The sequence below is a fragment of the Schistocerca americana genome, chromosome 1, assembly GCF_021461395.2.
Source record: "Schistocerca americana isolate TAMUIC-IGC-003095 chromosome 1, iqSchAmer2.1, whole genome shotgun sequence".
Taxonomy (NCBI): domain Eukaryota; kingdom Metazoa; phylum Arthropoda; class Insecta; order Orthoptera; family Acrididae; genus Schistocerca; species Schistocerca americana.
Window position 1 is genome coordinate 46,333,046 of NC_060119.1, and position 19,185 is coordinate 46,352,230.

Here is a 19,185-nt window from a genome sequence, read left to right on the forward strand (position 1 = left end):
CCCATCAGCTACCAAATTATCTTTCCCTTGAATATATCTAACTTCAAGGTCAAACTGCTAGTGGTACAATGCCAAACGAGCATTCCTCAACTTACCGGTCTTTAAAAAGGTCAACGCCTTATCGTCGCTGTAAACAATTATCTTGTGACCTAATAGATACTGCTCAAATTTCTGTGCCCCAAATACAATTGCCAATGCTTCCAGTTCTGAGATGCCATAATTTCTCTCTGCTGCCTGTAAAGATCGACTTGCACTTCTTGTTCCTTCTCTATTTCTACTTCGAATAGCTCCACAGCTATACCATAGCCACTAGCATCAACAGACATACAGAATGGTTTTTCAAAATCAGGATGATGTAAAATAGGACTATTAATTAAGGATTGTTTAAGCACCTCGAACGCCTGTTGGCATTGTGCTGTCCAAACCCAAGGGGCATTCTTTTTCAGCAGGAGGTGAAGACATGGTGCATTAAAACCCTGATCACTAACAATACGCCCATAGAAGCCGAAAAGACCGAACATCGATCTCAACTGCTTCTTGTTTCTGGGAGCCTCAAATTTTTCGATGACTGATAGCTTGCCTGGGTCAGGCAGAATACCTTTTCCACTTATCATATATCCCAAGAAACCTATTTCCTCTTTAATGCACTCTGTCTTTTCAATCTTCAGTTTCATTCCACCTCTCTCAATAGCCTCTAACACTTCCTCTAGTAAAACTATGTGTTCTTCCCAGGTAGGATTTGCTATTAACAGATCATCTACGTAGACTGTGATTTTATCATCTAAGGCTGGTCCTAAAACACGGCACATCACACGTACGAAGTCACAAACAGAGATATTAAGTCCGAAAGTTACCACACGGTATTGGTAACAAACTCCTTCGTACAAGAAAGCTGTGTACTTCCTTGAACTTCCCGCCAGTGGCAAATTCCAATATCCACACGTGATGTCCATAGAAGTTAAGAATTTTACTCCCCGGAACTTTTGCAATAACTCGTCCATGTTCTGCGGTCTATCACTTTCCCTAACTACTATTTCATTCAACCAAAGAGCGTCCAAGACCAATCTGACACTCCCGTCTCTTTTTGGTACAACAACAAGAGGATTATTGTACTCACTGATCGCTTTTTCAATCACACCCCACTCTAGCATTCTATGCATCTCCTTTTGAACCGACTCCTTCCTAGCTACACGTATTTGGTATGGCTTCCTGAAAAACACTTCGCCAGGTTTCATCTTTAATTGAAATTCATAACCTTTGACCACGCTAGGTCGATTTGAAAATACCTTATGATGCCTTTTTAAAACCTGTCTCAGTTCTTCCTTCTGATTAGCTGAAATTTTATCGATTTCCTGCAATTTAGCTTCTATCTTGCCCAAAACAATTGCTTCTTCTTCTTCTTCTTCTTCTTCTTCTTCTGTGTTTAGCTTATTTTTACTAAGATTAACGTCTTCGTCACAATATCTCCTATTTTTCAGAACTCGTATAGGCAGCTCCCAAGTTTCATCATTAGTTACTACATATTTATCAATAAAAGGTACCGTAATTACTCTGGTTATCGGAAGACAATTTTTGTACTGGCTTCTTTCAAAGTCAACAACACACTGATATTTTGACAAGAAATCTATGCCAATTAAAACCTCAATACTGAGATTATTTACAATTAACCATGGATGTTCAATTAAATTGCCATTAATGTTAAAGGGCAGCAAAGCTTCTTGCTTTACCGTTTTTGACACCTTGCCAGTAGCACCAATTATTCTTAGTCCTGATACCATCATTACGGTACGCTTGTCTTTACTAGGCACTGCATCAAAGGAGGACTGAGATATCGCACTCACCGCACTTCTACTGTCTAAGAGACAACGTACATTGATACCCAACATATTCAGTATTATTATAGGGTGGCTTATTCAAGGTTGTTCAGGTGGTTCCTCAAGCTCATCCAATAGTTCCTTTTGGATTTGTCTCCAACTAAAGTGATCGAAATCTGTCTTCATTACATTTAGGTCAAAGTGTGTAGGTGTTTCCTGAATTACATTTTCAGCTGCCTTTTCCAGTCGGTCTATTAATTTTAAATCGAAACACCGCACGACTTCATTACATTTAGTTTGCTGAACATGACCCAAATTACTATAGTCTGAGCGATTCTGCGCCTCCAGAACGGGCATAACACTAGTTACAGCTAAAGCTGTACTATTATCGTCGGCTTCCTTCTCAAGTGACAACTGGTCACAGCTACTGGGTTCATCGACCCGCAACAGGCTATCCTCTACATTCTCACTTACGTCCCGCGATAGGCACTTTAGATAAGAGCACATCATCGTTATCGTAAATATAAGCATGAATTTCTTCAGCTTCTTCATCTGACAATTCAGTATTTTGTAGCTCTTTCCTACCGTTACACTGCTGCGCCTTCTCTTTCTCTTCCCACTTAGAAAGCATCTGTAACATGGTATCTATTTAATACTGTGAGTGATTTAATATTTCTGCTGTATCCTTAGATGCTACCGACCCCTCATCCACATGTTCAATCTGAGTATTCTGATGTGTCTTACCAATTACTGTAATTACTGGCTTAGGAAAAGTAACCACCTGGTGAGCGCCAGTGTCCTCATAGACGGGAACTAGTTTTCCTGCCTCGGCCTACTACTGTTTCCTTTATTTCCGTTACAGTTAACTGGCACAGCATTGCTTTCCGCACTGTTGTTTAGCTGCATAATTTTGTTCGGATCAACATTACTATCATTTGGATGCCATTGTTGGTTCTGATAATTATTTCTCCAATTCCTACCTCAAAAATGGCTCTGAGCGCTATGCGACTTAACTTCTGAGGTCATTAATCGCCTAGAACTTAGAACTAATTAAACCTAACTAACCTAAGGACATCACACACATCCATGCCCGAGGCAGGATTCGAACCTGCGACCGTAGCAGCCACGCGGTTCCGGACTGAAGTGCCTAGAATTGCACGGCCACCGCGGCCGGCAATTCCTACCTCTCTTTGGATGGCGAACACCTACTGTTCTGATGTTTACATTGCCATTCTGCTAGTTCTTAAAATTACTACTAGTGTTATTACCATTTCTGTTATTACGTGCTTGCTCCTCATTGGCAGCAACACGCTCTACACGTTCCAAATACTCAATGAAACGATCAAGATTGTCTCGAGGGGCAGATACAATTCTAGTTTGCCAATACCATGGCAATTTGGCTTCAAGACCTAGTATTATCATTTCAGGTTTCAGCTTTTCCGCCAAATGTGACAAACGTGAAATCCATGACCTAGCAAACTCTTTAATAAATTCCTTGCCTGCATTGAAGCATTTTCCACTCCAAAAGTCTCTCAACACTTCATTATGCTTATTGCTAGACCAATACTCGTTAATGAAAGCTGTTTTAAATTCCGCTAACGTTTTACACTTCCACATAACATCAGCTGACCAATGCACGGCGTCGTCTGCTAAATGGCTTCTAATAAATGAGATTTTCTCTCGTTCAGACCAAGTTGGTGGAATCAAATCTTCAAAATCGTTCCAGAAACGTAGCGGGTGGATATTTTTATCTGGATCGAACCGCAAGAACTGCCGACATCCGATAAATGCGGCGTTTGCAGCTACAACTTGTTGTATACTACCATTACCAGAAGTTACTGCAGCTACTTTACTCTCAATGTTAGTACTTATATTTTCTACTCTCATTTCAACATTATCTACTCTTTGCGCAATATGAGTAGTATCAGCTTTGATTGCATCTACTTCTGCTTGACATATGTTTACTTTTATATTAACATCTTTAAACCTATCTGAGCACAGTTCAGATTCCAGCTCCATCTTTTCTGTTAACTTGTGCTCCAGCTACGCATCTTCCATTTGGAAGTCTTTGCGAACCTCAGCAACTTCGGATTTTACTGTTTTATACATTTCAGAAAATTGTTGAGCAACCTTTTTCTTAATACCCTCATGATTGTAATCAATTTTATAATTCAAACTGTCCAGATCCTCTTTCAACTTATTGCAACCAGCCTTGAAGGTATTGTCCATTACCTCCAATCAAATGGCTCTGAGCACTATTGGACTTAACATCTCAGGTCATGAGTCGCCTAGAACTTAGAACTACTTAAACCTAACTAACCTAAGGAAATCACACACATCCATGCTCGAGGCAGGATTCGATCCTGCGACCGTAGCGGTCGCGCGGTTCCAGACTGAAGCGCCTAGAACCGCTTGGCCACCAGCGGCTGGCTTACCTCCAATCGTTTATTAAAATTAGTTTAGCTGGCCACAATCTCATACTTTAATTCAGCATTACTGCTTTTGACCTCACTTGTTTCTGACTTTGATTCAGCTGTCATTTTAGCATTACTGGTAGCTAGTGCTTGTAATATAACATTTAAATCAATAGCGCCAGTATCTTTGGGTTGCTGACTAGCTGGTTTTTTATCACACTCAGGTGACAAAAAACTAGCTCCAATACCAGAATCATCAAAACGAAATGAAACATCTGATTTATCAGTCATATCTAACTTATCCTTTTTAAACTCTACCTCCTCTGATGACTGATTCGTTTTTACGTCATCAGATAAACTATCATCCAATAAATTAACAATTTCTGATTTCTGATTTATTACTGGGGTCTCTACTACTGAATCATTGCCCCTTTTCATACTACTGTCAGGAGACAATACTTCATATTTCAATTTAACATTACTATTGTCATGCATATTTACACTTGAACCATTCACTGGATTTACAGTTCCCTCAACAGACATAGGTTCTGATTTAACGTTAACCTCAGTTTCTTCTGGCGGTTCCATCGCCGACAGTCTTTTAGTGCAGGTTAGTAAAAACTTTAACAGCTTTTCACTTAACTTAGTTCCTTCTGCACGACGTATGGCCTTGCCGGCGCAGCATACCAGGATTACTGAGAGTGCCGCGGCGCTTTGAACTGCAGACGGCACTTCGACGGCTACCGTGAGTTTGCGTGGCCCGCAACTGCAGGCACTGTGGTGAGGTGAAACTTGCTTCTCGCGACGCCAGCAACGCTGCTAGACTCAGTGCCAGCTCCATCAATCCAGATGCGTTGTTAATCCAATTACGTCGTCCACATGCACACATAACACTATCACTGTTCTATTACTCAGTTGCGTGTCGCATTTCACTCCCGAATCCGAATATTTAAAAATTACTTTCACTTTTACTCAGTTTCTTTCCCGGCCGATGCACCATATGTGCAGCGGCGGGTGGAATAATTGTTAATGTTCCTATTATTGATGCTGTTTTCTGTTCTCAACACTGGCTCTCTAACTACAATATTGGCAACCAGAAAGTGATTAGCAAAACGTGAAGCCAGTAATTAGAATTCCTAGTGCCCACTTCATCTGAGAAATACATTTATAGCTACAGCTTATAGCTCTGAGGAACTAGGAGATTGTCTGGGATTCATAATCAAAAACTATTCTCTCTAAAATGTTCACTATATTCTGAAAGTCACAGACCAAAAAGAATCCACACAGCACAACTACCAGAGCAGTTCAGAGTCTAATGCGCTGATGCAACTATAACTGTTCAAATTAAATGTTTAAGTGAATGCTCGCAATAATTTGATGATAATGTTCATCAAACGCCACGCTAATAATGGTAGAATGTCTGTCCTGCGGCGGCACGTGAAAATACGACATACACAAACTAAAGATAGATCATTAACATCATCCCAAAATTAACACTTCACTCGAAAACGATATCATGGTTACACATATCCCGAGTAACTTATCACTGCATCCGAGGCTGTTTATATCAACGATACCGATGCGACGCGACTCCCGGCACAGGTGGTGCGCTAATCAGCGTCTGGAGAGAACTGGGGCCTTCTCTTTCTCGCGCAGCGTTCTTACATATAAAGCCACGGTGTGGACGGCTAAGGGAACGCCTGATCAAATCTGCTCTCCCGACTAGCCGCTGGGCTAGTAATGCACCACCGTAAGTTATCGAATAAATCATTGCTTCCATTTCTGATGGGCGATGAAACTTTCAATTTAATGTGCAATCAGCACACAAGTAAATAATTAAAATAAAAGTCTGAAGTGGCTAAGGTAAATATTTTGGGCGAGGGAATTAATTTAATTACACTACACGTAGTAGACGAGCTCTGAAGTTACTGTTTGGAGATACGCTATAGATATAGTTTTATAGTTATTCTGTTGAAACTTCTCACGTTTTTATGATTATAGCGGATCTCACTTCTACTTAAATTTAAACATCCTAGCTTTATTTATTCGCCTACTTAATCTATCTTCCTTCCATAATTTCTATGACAGAAACCAGAAAATCGTGAATTTCAACTAAAATTTTAATTTGTGTGATCCAGAATACTGTTTCTACTAAATTATTATTCAAAAGGAAGCTAAATATAAATTTTTAAGTTTCTAGCCCTTTTCTGTTGCACCAATGATTTTTACAGAAAAATGTCCAAATTTCGAAAATGGTTAACGTTATTTCACTGATATCCAACACATATTGATTTTGTATTACTCCTGACATGCTAGAAACGTTTCAGGTTATTTACTTCATTTTAAGGTATTGCGCAATATTTATGACGTCAGAACTAGTTACAGCGGAGTGTCTGGCACACAATGGAAAGACTAATGTAGACTGCTTCCCTACAACAGGTTGGGCAAGGGGAACATGAGACGATGATCAAACATCAAGGAAGTGGAGGTGGTACCAGGGGCTACATGTTTGGCGGAATTAAATGCCAAATATGCCACGTACTGAATAATCGCACTTGTGGCGTGAATGAGAATGGAAAATAATTGAGGCTGCCTTCAGATTGCATTTCTGTCTCTCTGTAAATGAAGCTGCAGACAATTCAGTATAGTCGTGGAGTGAGTTATCACATTGTCGTAGCAAAATCTTTTAAACTGTTGTGAGAGGAAGGGAAGAGCGTAGTCCATGACAGCGGTATAGGGAGGGACAAATATGAAAAATATCCCAGACAAATGAAGAATAATGAACCCAGCGGCCAACTTGCTCCTGGATACGAACCAGGCCAGGATTAATGAGTGCCGTTACCAGTGCATGGCAGGGGCTCGTTATAATTCACAGAAGACAGTACAAATCCTCTACGAGTGTTGAAATTGGGTTTAGGATTTTTATAGTTACAGCACTTCCCCCGCCGAACGCCATTTATCCTGTACAAGGTAGACCAAGTAAGAAAATCCCTAACCTTTCTAAGGACTCTACCGATTCTTAAATGGCCTCTAACCACAAACTCAAGAAAGTAATGGAAAATGGCGGGAACCAAGATTACCAGAAAGCAAATCTTGGACAGATCATCCTGTTTGCCCCGATAACACAATACATCCTGTTGTTGGTTGCATTCCAGCACTGATTTGCCGTTTAACAACGCTTCCATAATCTTACACAGAGCAGGGTCTCTGTCTTGAACAAACCAAAGGACTCTGGTGGCCATTATACCTGTCAAAGAGAACTGCAACTGTAATCATTCACTTATCTGTCAATAGTGTATATATCTGCAAAGTGGCATTGACATCCGACCATGTCTTCTGGCTGCTACACTTCGTTTTTTGTCAAGCAATATATTTTCAGTAAGATACAATTTCTCATTTGAAACTGATCTCCAGTGATTTGATATGATCAATTGCACACCTGCTCAACTATCAACAGAATTTTCTCTCACATCGTTGCATTTTAGCCTTTATCAAATTGCTTGTCACTAGTGAACATCCTCATTTACATTTGATGATTTGAAGTATTTTGGCAGTTATTCATTTAACTGAAGATCAGAAATGGATCCAATACCAGGTCTTGTGGTATTCCATATTTCACACTCCCCCAATTTAAATGTAATAATACTCCTGTGATGCAGTTTGTCACCAAAAAAAATAACACTAGTATAATCTGTGTTGTTAGTTCTTCCTGAATTTAATTTCTGAGGTCATATAATGCTTTGTCATCACAAAGTGCTTTGCAAAAGTAAACTAAGAGGACGTGAAAGTCTCTTCGGGTTTGCTGCCGAATCCTAAAATCAACTTGACTCGATATTTCGGCGATCCAACTGGTCGCCATCTTCAGGAAAATGCTGCTTCTGCTGATGAGTCCCGCTGAAAACTGACGCCAGGTTGCATATCGACGTCCTATATAGGCCACCGTTCAGTATACGGCACATGCGCCGCCCATCGCGGTCTCTGCCTTCCAAAACAGGGATGTGGCGCCGCCCTTAGTGAAGCACTGCTGGCAACGATATATCGCAATCAAGGCCGTACCGAAGAACGTTCAGTTTTGATGTGGGATAATACAGGATTCCACGTTTTGCTAAGAGGAAACCCATTGACCCTGTTGATTAAATTATCAGTCAACCTAATTTCAATCGCCTCTTTATAGACACTGTCCCAAGAACCGGAAATGCTGACAACCACAACAGTTTCCTCAAATTTAATTTTGTGTCCCTCATTTAGGAAGTGTTCTGCTACCGCCGATTTTTCCGGCTGTTGTAGCCTCCACACACCTCTCATGCACTGTGTGAATAGAACGGCCAACGTAAGCTTTCTCACATTGACACGGAATTTTATACACCCTGGGTTTCCTAAGCCCCAAATCATCCTTCACAGAGCCGAGCAGAGGCCTAATCTTAGAAGGTGGACGGAACACACTCTTTATGTTAAAATTCTTTAAAATTCGTCCAATCTTAAACGACAAGCATCCAGCATAAGGAAGAAAGGCCACAGATCTATGTTCCTCTTCGTACACCTCCGGAGATGGTCCAAACTCCATAGCCCGACGAATCTGCTTCTCGGTGTACCCATTTTCCTTAAAAACAGTCATCAAATGCTCAAATTCTTGGGTTAAGCTGTCTGCGTCGGAAATGGCATATGCTCTCCGTAAAAAAGTCCTAAGGACGCCACTACGTTGGTGTGGTGGATGACAACTCTTAGGATGCAGATACCAATCTGTGTGTGTCGTCTTTCGGTGAACACTGTGTCCCAAAGTTCTATCTGGTTTTTTATAAACCATTACGTCTAAAAATGGAAACATCCCATCATTTTCAATCGTATTATTTATGGAGGACTTCGAGGACATGGCACTGAGGACTTCAGCTTTGCAACCAACGTGCTTCTGGAGATACGTGGACGATACTTTCTTAGTCTGGCCGCATGGACGTGATGCTCTTAACAGATTTTTGGACCACTTCAACTGTATTCATACCCGTCTCAAATTTACTATATAGGTAGAAAATGATGGGATGCTTCCATTTTTAGACGTAATGGTTTATAAAAAACCGGATGGAACTTTGGGACACAGTGTTCACCGAAAGCCGACACACACAGACTGGTATCTGCATCCTAATTGTTGTCATCCACCACACCAACGTAGTGGCGTTCTTAGGACTTTTTTACGGAGAGCATATGCCATTTCCGACGCAGACAGCTTAACCAAAGAACTTGAGCATTTGATGACTGTCTGTCTTCAGGTCTGCCTTCAGGTCTGTCTTGAGGGAACACGTTGATGATGTGGGCCGTACTTTGGTCGATGTATGAACGGTCGCTCCATCTTGTTTCAATACTACATACAGCTCTTCTGCATCTGTTAACTATGGATAGAAAGAGTCAAAGACCTCTAGATATCTGGTACTGTTTAAGGTGTAATAGAAAAATATGGAACAACTAATGTGCATGCCGACCAACCCCGCACTAAACGCCAGTCTTCTCTGAGTGGAGAGGTTCTTCATGCAAGATACGTACGTTGTCCTGCGATTGGAACTACAGTTCAGGGAGTATAATTAACCTGACAAATGAAACCACGCCTCATATGATATGAAGTAAAGCGAGGGGTTCAAGTAGCTGTTAGTACTTGATATTAATAGCCAGTTACAATAATGAACTCTTTTTTTCCTGGTCCTCAAATTTCAATTTTGCACCACACTCACACTATAGGTGTTTCAGTACACCAACCTACTGCAATAAGCTCCTTACTGACTTGCAGGGACTTCTCGTAATGCCCGTGGGACTTCTGCCTGTAGTTTCAAGGGACCTCACTGTCGGTCGCCTTTTCCTCTGCACATTCCAAACAGATCCTGCAGCCATCCATTTCCTGTACAGATCTTGAATTGTGCTGGTCGTGAGGAGTTTTCTACCGGAATACTTTGCTTCGAACATTTCTTAACATTATTCTATGGATCCTGTCTTTATGTAACATTCTACTATATCAGTTCACTGTTCTAATGCAAACTGCCCCATTCCTGTAACATTTCAACAGTACTAGCTTCTCAGAATAATTGACACACGAACATACAACTGCACTCAACTTTCCGAAAAAATGCAGTGTAGCCGACTCCCGAGACACTGTACCCGCTTCACAAGCAATTCGATGAGAGACGATTAACAAGTACGTGTGGCGTACCACCTTTATTTGGGACCCTTTGTATAACAAACAAAGCTATACCATTCTGTACTAGTAGACGATTAGTACCACTCGACATGACCTTGCAAAACGTGGCGGCTAAGTATGCAATTGGCTTCTAATATGGCGGCGCTTGTGTTGTATATAAATGGTGATTTTTTTCACCGTGTATTAAGTGGTGATCGATGTGAGGATACGGAACGAGAAAGGCGTAATGAACCTACGTCCGGAAATGAGTGGTTTCCAGGCTAGGGATCATTTATTCAATCGTACTTTGTTACACAGTCAGCGGGCTAACACGCGCTGTACCATGCAGCGGTATGCATGATTCCCTCCTAGAGTGGGGCACTGTTCCTCATACGTCATGCCCTAGCGCCCTCTCTTGCCATAGTAATTGGTAATGTTGTGTCCGCTTCACCTCTCTTGCTGAGTCCCCGTGTACACAGTACACAGTGGCTCCGTATTCGAATGGAGAGTTTGCCGACACGGAAAAGCAAATGGCAACGGGCGGCGGGCAACACGGTTGGATCACGAGACCTAACCCCGCCGACAACCACCACAGCATTTAACGTTTGCAACAGTTTTTCACCGTTTGTCTGAGACAGGGTCGTTTCAGGAAGCAGGAAATCATGAAGGACGTACCCGAAACGTTCGGACACCAGACTTGGAGGAAAATGTGGAAGGCGACCGCTGTGTCAGTACCAGGCAGTTGGCCCGCCAGTACGGGGTAAGCCAGACATCCGTGTGGAATATTTTCCACGACAATTGTTACTACTCTTACCACTTACAGCCTGTGCAGGGCTTACTAGCGACAGACTTTCCTCGTCGGGAGCAGTTTCGTCACTGGTTTCTACACCAAGCAACAACGTTTCCGGGCTCTGTGTCAGCTACATCTACATCATATTCCACAAGCCATTTAATGGTGTGTGGTCGAGGGTACTTTCGATAGCACTATCTGATCCTTCCAACCGCGCATAGTGCGGGGGAAGAATGATTGTCGCTAAGCCTCTGTGTTGGCTCTAATTTCTCGAATTTTCTCCTCGTAGTCAATAGGCGAGATGTATGTGGGAGGAAGTAATATGTTGTCCGACTCATGCTGAAAAATGCTGACCCGAAATTTCAATAGTAGCTCCATCTGTGATTCACAAAGGCTTTCTAATAACGTCTGCCAGTGGAGTTTGTTTAGTATCTCCGTAACGCTCTCTTGCCAGCTAAACAATCCCGTGGCGAAACGCACTGCTTTTCATTGTATCTTCTCTATTTCCTCTATCAGTTCTACCTGATAGCGATCGCAGTTAGATGTAAAATACTCAACAATCGGGCGAACAAGCGCCTTATAAGACACTTCTTTCACCGATGAGTTACATTTCCTTAAGATTCTTCCGATGAATCTGAGTCTGGTGTCTGCGTTTCCCATTATCGGTTTCATATGCTCATTCCACTCAAGGTCGCTCTGGATAGCTACGCTTAGATATTTTACGGCAGACGCTGTCTCCAGCTGTTTGTCGTCTATAGTGTAGATGTACAGTAATGGATTTTCTTTCCTATGTATGCGCAATATGTTAGATTTATTTACGTTCAGGGTCAACTGTCAGAGCCTGCACCAGTCATCAATTCATTGCAGGTCGTTCTGCAAATTCTTACTATCTTCTAGCGTTGCTAGTTTGGAATAGACAACTGCAGCACTTGTGAATAGCCTTAAAGGGCATCCGACGCTTTCTACTAGATCGTTTATATATCCGGAGGCCACCTTTACACGTAGTGGTATTTTGAACTTTCACAACAGTCATCTGAGGAATAGTATGCAGAATCCCCACGGTACGAGCGAATCACCAGCATCGGTGAAAACGGAATGTGTGGGCCAGGATAATTGGTGACTGTATTTTGCGACTAGTCTTTCTTCCACGTCACCTAACAGGACGGAAATATAAGCGTTTTTGCGGATAACTTCACCTCACCTGCTGGAAGAAGCATTCATGATTCTAAAGGTTATGTGGCTGCTAGACGACGGTGCTCCAGCCAACTTCACCTTAACGTGTGGATGCATCTCAGTTGTGTCTTTCCTGCTTGATGAATCGGACAAGGGGGCCTAATTGCAAGGCCCGTTCGTTCGATGGATCTCAACCCGTGTGGTTCTTCGTTATGGGGCCATCTCAAAAGTATCGTGTATGCAGAGCACATTCCAGATGTGGCGACACTGCACCAACGTATTCACACTGCCTTTGACACTGTCCGGATGCACCCTGGCTGATGTGAACGTATTAGACGCCAGTCTCTGTCGCAAAGTTGTTGTTGTGGTCTTCGGTCCAGAGACTGGTTTGATGCATCTCTCCATGATACTCTATCCCGTGCAAGCTTCTTCGTCTCCGAGTAACTACTGCAACTTACATCCTTCTGAATCTGCTTAGTGCATTCATCTCTTGGTCTCCCTCTACGATTTTTACCCTCCACGCTGCCCTCCAATACTAAATTGGTGATCCCTTGGTGCTTCAGAGCGTGTCCTACCAACCGATCCCTTCTTCTAGTTAAGCTGTGCCACAAATTTCTCTTCTCTCCAATTCCATTCAATACCTAATCTTCAGTTACGTGATCTACCCATCCAGTCTTTAACATTCTTCTGTAGCATCAAATCTAGAAAGCTTCTATTCTCTTCTTGTCTACACTATTTGTCGTCCATGTTTCACATCCATTGATGGCTACACTCCATATAAATACTTTCAGAAAGGACTTCCAAACACTTACATCTATATTCGATGTTAACAAGTTTCTCTTTTTCAGAAACGCTTTCCTTGCCATTGACAGTCTACATTTTATATCCTCTCTACTTCGACCATTATCAGTTATTTTTCCCCCCAAATAGCAAAACCTATCTACTACTTTAAGCGTGTCATTTCCTAACCTAATTCCCTCGGCATCACCTGATTTAATCCGACTACATTCCATTATCCTCGTTTTGCTTTTGTTGATGTCCATCTTATATCCTCCTTTCAGTACACTGTCCATTTCGTTGAACTGCCCTTCCAGGTCCTTCGCTGTCTCTGACAGAATTACAATGTCAACGGAAAACCTCAAAGTCTGTATTTCTTCTTCCTGGATTTTAATTCCGACTCCAGATTTTTCTTTTGTTCCCTTTACTGCTTGCTCAATATACAGACTGAGTAACGTCGGCGATAGGCTACAATCCTGCCTCACTCCCTTCTCAACCACTGTTTCCCTTTCATGCTCCTCGATTATTATAACTGCCATCTGCTTTCTGTACAAATTGTAAATAGCCTTTCCGTCCCTGTATTTTACCCTTGCCATCTTCAGTATTTGCAAGATGGTATTCCAGTCAACATTATCAAAAGCTTTCTCTAAGTCTACAAATGATAGAAACGTAAGTTTGCCTTCCCTTAACCTATCTTCTAAGATAGATATTGCTTCGCGTGTTCCAACAATTCTACCCAATCAAAACTGATCTTTCCCGAGGTAGGCTGCTACCAGTTTTCCATTCGTCTGTAAAGAATTCGTGTTAGTATTTTGCAGCCGTAACTTATTAAACTGATAGTTCGGTAATTTTGACACTTGTCAACACCTGATTTCTTTGGAATTGGAATTATATTCTTCTCGAAGTCTGAGGGTGTTTCTCCGGTCTCATGCATCTTGCTCACCAGATGGTAGAGTTTTGTCAGGGCTGGCTCTCCCAAGGCTATCTGTAGTTCTAATGGAATGTTGTCTGCTCCTGGAGCCTTGTTTCGACTTAGGTCTTTCAGTACTCTGACAAATTCTTCACGCAGTGTCATATCTCCTATGTCATCTTCATCTTCATTCTCTTCCATTTTCATAATATTGCCCTCAAGTACATCGCCCTTTTGCTGACACTCTATATATTCCTTCCACCTTTGTGCTTTCCCTTCTTTGCTTGGGTCTGGTTTTCCATCTTATGTCTTCATATTCCTACAGGTGGTCCCCCTTTTCTCTGAAGGTCTCTTTGATTTTCCTGTAGGCAGTATCTATCTTACACCAACTGATATATGCTTCTACATGCTTATATTTGTTGTCTAACCATATCTGTTTAGCCATTTTGCACTTCCTGTCGATCACATTTCGTTTTATACATATTTGGCCAATGCATGGTGTTGTGGCGTCAGCACATTTTTTGTGGCTTTTTCCTCTCTTATCAACACATGATTCTGACAAACTCCAACAGCACAATAGCTGAGAAAAACTCTCAGAAAAGCACTCCAGGATGCCATGTTTTTACATCTAAAACGTAAAGCAAATAATTACTAACATAGACCGTAGCCTGCTGCCTTCACTGTTTCATGTCTCAAAACTACAAATTCTTCTTATACTGTATTTCTTCCCCCCGCCCTTATCAATCGTTCCCTAATGCTCTCCCCTGAAGCTTTCTACAACCTCTTCCTCTTTCGAGTCCCATCTCCTTAAATGCCCACCTCTTTGCAGGTTCTTTTCAGTTTCAATCTACAGTTCATAACCAATAAATTGTGGTCAGAATCCACATCAGCCCCTGGAAATATCCTACAATTTAAAATCTGGTTCCCAATCTCTGTCATACCGTTATATAATCTATTTAAACCTTCAGGTGTCTCCAGGCCTCTTCCGCGTATACAACATTCTTTCCATGATTCCTAAACCAAGTGTTAGCTATGATTAAGTTACGTTCTGTGCAAAATTTTATCAGGCGGCTTTCTCTTCCATTCCTTACTCCCAGTCCATATTCACCTACTACTTTTCCTTCTCTTCCTTTTCCTACTATCGAATTCCAGTTCCATATGACTATTAAATTTTCATCTCCTTTCACTATCTGAATAATTTCTCTTATCGCATCATACATTTCTTCAATCTCTTCTTCATCTGCAGAGCCAGTTGGCAAATAAACTTGTACTACTGCGGTATGTGCTACTGTGGCATGCAGCAATGTAGGATTGAATAAGTGGTCTCTAGCATGGACACGACGCATTTGACCTTCTTTGTTCCGTATCCTCTCATCGACCAATCCGCAGAGTTCGCACACGGCGGATAAGGCCACCCCGTATAGGTCGCCGGTTGTGACAGAGAGAGGACGGACTCACTGTAGGCGGCGCAGGGCACGCCGGTGTAGGCGTGGGCGGCGTGGCGGCAGCGGTGGGTGCCGCGCGTGCAGAGCGCCGGGTCTCCCGCCGGCAGCAGGTTGTGGAGCTCGGCGCTCAGCTTCTCCAGGTCGTCGCTGCTCCGGAGCCGCCGCACCAGCCGCCGCTCCGCCGACTGCAGCGTGCGCAGCTGGTCTGCCGGCAGTCGACCAGCACGGCCACACTAAGAAGGCAGATTACAGCGGCAAACGGCACACACACTCTCGCATTTCCCGATCGACTACAGGTGTGCTTGAGGCTCCATCCTATCCCCTACACACAGCTCTTTAAACTTATTAGATTCAAAGTTAAACATTGAGCCTTAAATACTGACTTGGTGTTCATGGTTTCGAGCATCGTTCAAAGGCGTGCCAAATGTTTCAATTATCTATTTTATTTCTTACTTTTAGACAAGTGATTTCCTAAAATAATTGAGCGTTATTTTCTTCAATATTTTTCTATTTCAAGGTTTTTCAGAAAGCGTGAAACATATTTGAATATCGATGAATAGCCTATTATTATTAGAGTATATGCATCAAGAGAAATTAGAGAAGTTTTAATTTATGCTGTTATTTGATATTTTTTGATACTGCAGGAGCTGTTCGTCATAGTTTCAATTTTCCCTCAAATTACTTATTTAGATTTTCTTAGTTACTTTGATTACTTTCGAAAAATTGAATCAGTTTTTACGAAACTAGACCTGACGCTGGTCTGTTTGATACCCCACTTGTCTGTCCGTTTCCCACTCTTCGTTTGGCTATGAAAATGTTGGGAAAAATCCGTTATTTAATTTCTGCGGTGTCATGTGTTTGCTCCGCTGAAAAATTTGGCCGAAAACCGTGGATTTATCGTGATCAGAAAATATGTAAATTCCAAACGAGGACTTAACGGAAGGTGGGTAGGAGCAGCAAAGACGGACATAGTTATGATGGACGCAAAAAGTTAAAAACGGTAATACGTGGTAGTGTTACACCTCCCCTACCTGCGATGTAAATTAGTTTAGTGGTTTACAGTGACGTTAATAGTTCTTCATCTTGGTGTATGTTGTCGTCGATTAGATTCTCGCTTGAGCATTTACATCTGTCCTCCCGCCTCAGTTTCATGTGTCACAAGAAAAGGAATGTAAATACGCGTCACAACGATGAGAAGATTGCACTTCTACTGGCAAAGCGTCCGATGCCATTGTGAGCAGTCAAAATAAACTGTTTGACACTAATGGGTTAACTACGAAGTCACGAATAGAGAGGTGAGTTAAGGACACCTTTTGGAGTTTCTTTGTATTACAGTATTTAACGTTCCCACTCCAGTTCGACTAGATTCACATTCATAGTGCAGCAACACAGATTTGCTGTGTCTGCCTACAGTAAACGAAGAAGTTATAACAGGTAAAAAACATTGATAGGGAAGGGGTAAACAATTTTTAATGAAATGAACACAATAACGCGAAGGCTTGAAGTGGTCTTTCACCAGCTGCTGATGAAAAATGGTTGATCATGAGATCAGTGTACAAGATAGCGTACAATAAGATCTAGGTCCTGAATGCAAAGACCAAGTTGAAGGTTGAAGTTTACGTGGTGCAGAATGTGAAAAGCTTCCGCTAGTTGGAGGGAAATCAAACAGACGGGCTACAGATCAACAAGGGCGTGACAGACAGGTCCCAAACGTCGCAGAAACTACGGTATGCTGCAAAGACAACCTATGGAAGGAAAAACCGGTCCACGAACGCCAAAGTGAGATATTATACACTAACGTACAGGGAAAAAAATACCTTGAACGATAGATACAGGACCTCATATTCACAGGACATTAAATTTTAGATTACTACGTTCTGCATTTAAACCATGTCGGCTCGCGGGTTCAAGGCCAAGATGGATATCGCGGCACAACACCACCTACCTGTAAAATCTGCCTGCGGCTCTCGTTGCTGTAAACCGAAGGCAATGGACCAGTGTGACGTGAGCAGACATGCAGGATGCCTCGTAAACGTATGCTCGAACGGTGCCCTCAAATAAATGTTTGAAAGTGGGCGCATTACTGGCATGGGAGAATGATTCGCATCCACCCGGGAAATTGCAGCTTGTGTGAGACGAGGTGTTTCAGCAGTGCAGGAACATGTGTGTGCAGAATGGCTGACTTAAGGCCACAGAACATGACGAGATGGGTCAGCTCACACCATTCACCCCCCCCCCCCCCCTCCCAAGAAGATCGACACCCCACCTGAATGGCACTCCAGGACAGAGAGGACAGACCTTCGTCCTCCTCGGCTGTGGCCCAACAGCGGAACAGTGCAACACGTCCTACTCTGTCAGGGGTCACTGCCCGTCGCCGTTCATTACGGCATGGGTTACGTGCGTAGTCGGCTTCTCCGCCTATCTTTGAGGAATGTGCAGGAACATGTTAGGCAATTTTTGTGTGGAACGACGTAACAGGGGACAGGAATGGCATCAGATAGTGTTTTAAGACCAATCCGAGGTCTGTTTGTTTGAAGATGATGGCCACATTTTGGTTCGCCACAGACAGGGGGAGCGTCATCACAGTGACTGCATTCACACAACGCACACAGCGCCATCTCGAGGCCTTATGGTGTTGGGTGCTACTGGGCACGGCCACAGGTCACAGTTGGCGCGTGTCCAGACCACTGTGACCAGTGTGAGATACGTGGATGACATCCTGTGAACCGTAGCCACACCCTTGCTCCACAGCACTTCAGACGCCATTTTTCAAAAATGACATCCGTGCCCGAGGCAGGATTCGAACCTGCGACCGTAGCGGTCGCGCAGTTCCAGACTGTATCGCCTAGAACCGCTAGGCCGCTCCGGCCGGCGCCATTTCTCAGCAAGACAGTGCAAGACCACACGTTACTGCACGAACTTGTGCCATCGTACTCTCACAGGTTATCAGCCTTTAGCCCTGGCATGCCAGGTCACCAGACTAGTCGTCTATCACAGGACACATGCTCAATCGAGGTGACTGAAAGTCTAATTATATGAACGTCCTATCTCTAGTCGTTCAAGGTGATCTGTCTTTCCTAAACATGAGTGTATGTCTTCAATTAGAAACACCGCGTGTATGCAACGGAGGGGACCACCTTGGATAAGTGAGCTTGCATCCGGCTGGAGAAAGAGAAGCGAAAGATCTTGAAACACATATGAGACACGAAAAAACACGCTGAAACCTGGATGCACAGGCAAACGCAGGAGCTGTGTGAGAGCGTTGAACCAGTTTAAAGCATGACACGAAAGAGAGGGCTGACATTTGTCAGAGACATCATGAGAATGGGGAACAACACGTTGACAAAGAAGATGTGGAACACAGCACGCTTAACGGGGAACAACTGGGCGAAAGAAATCAGGGAGGACTGCAAAGGAATTGGAATAAGTGAAAAACTTCGTACCTAACAGTGCAGGATTGGTCCAGCTGTAGGAATACAGGTGGGCAGCTATCAGAATCACAATTAAGATCACGGAAGCAGAGAGAAATAGGAGGAGCGAGAGAACGAAAATGTCTTGGCGTACTGAATAAGTCACCGGTGATTCTAAAGGGGCGAAACGACTAAATACGAGGCGCATTCAAAAAGTAATGTCCGATTTGGCGCGAAATGGGAACTACTGTGAAAATCCGATGTAGCTTCGATCAGATGTATTGGGCAGTGTCTT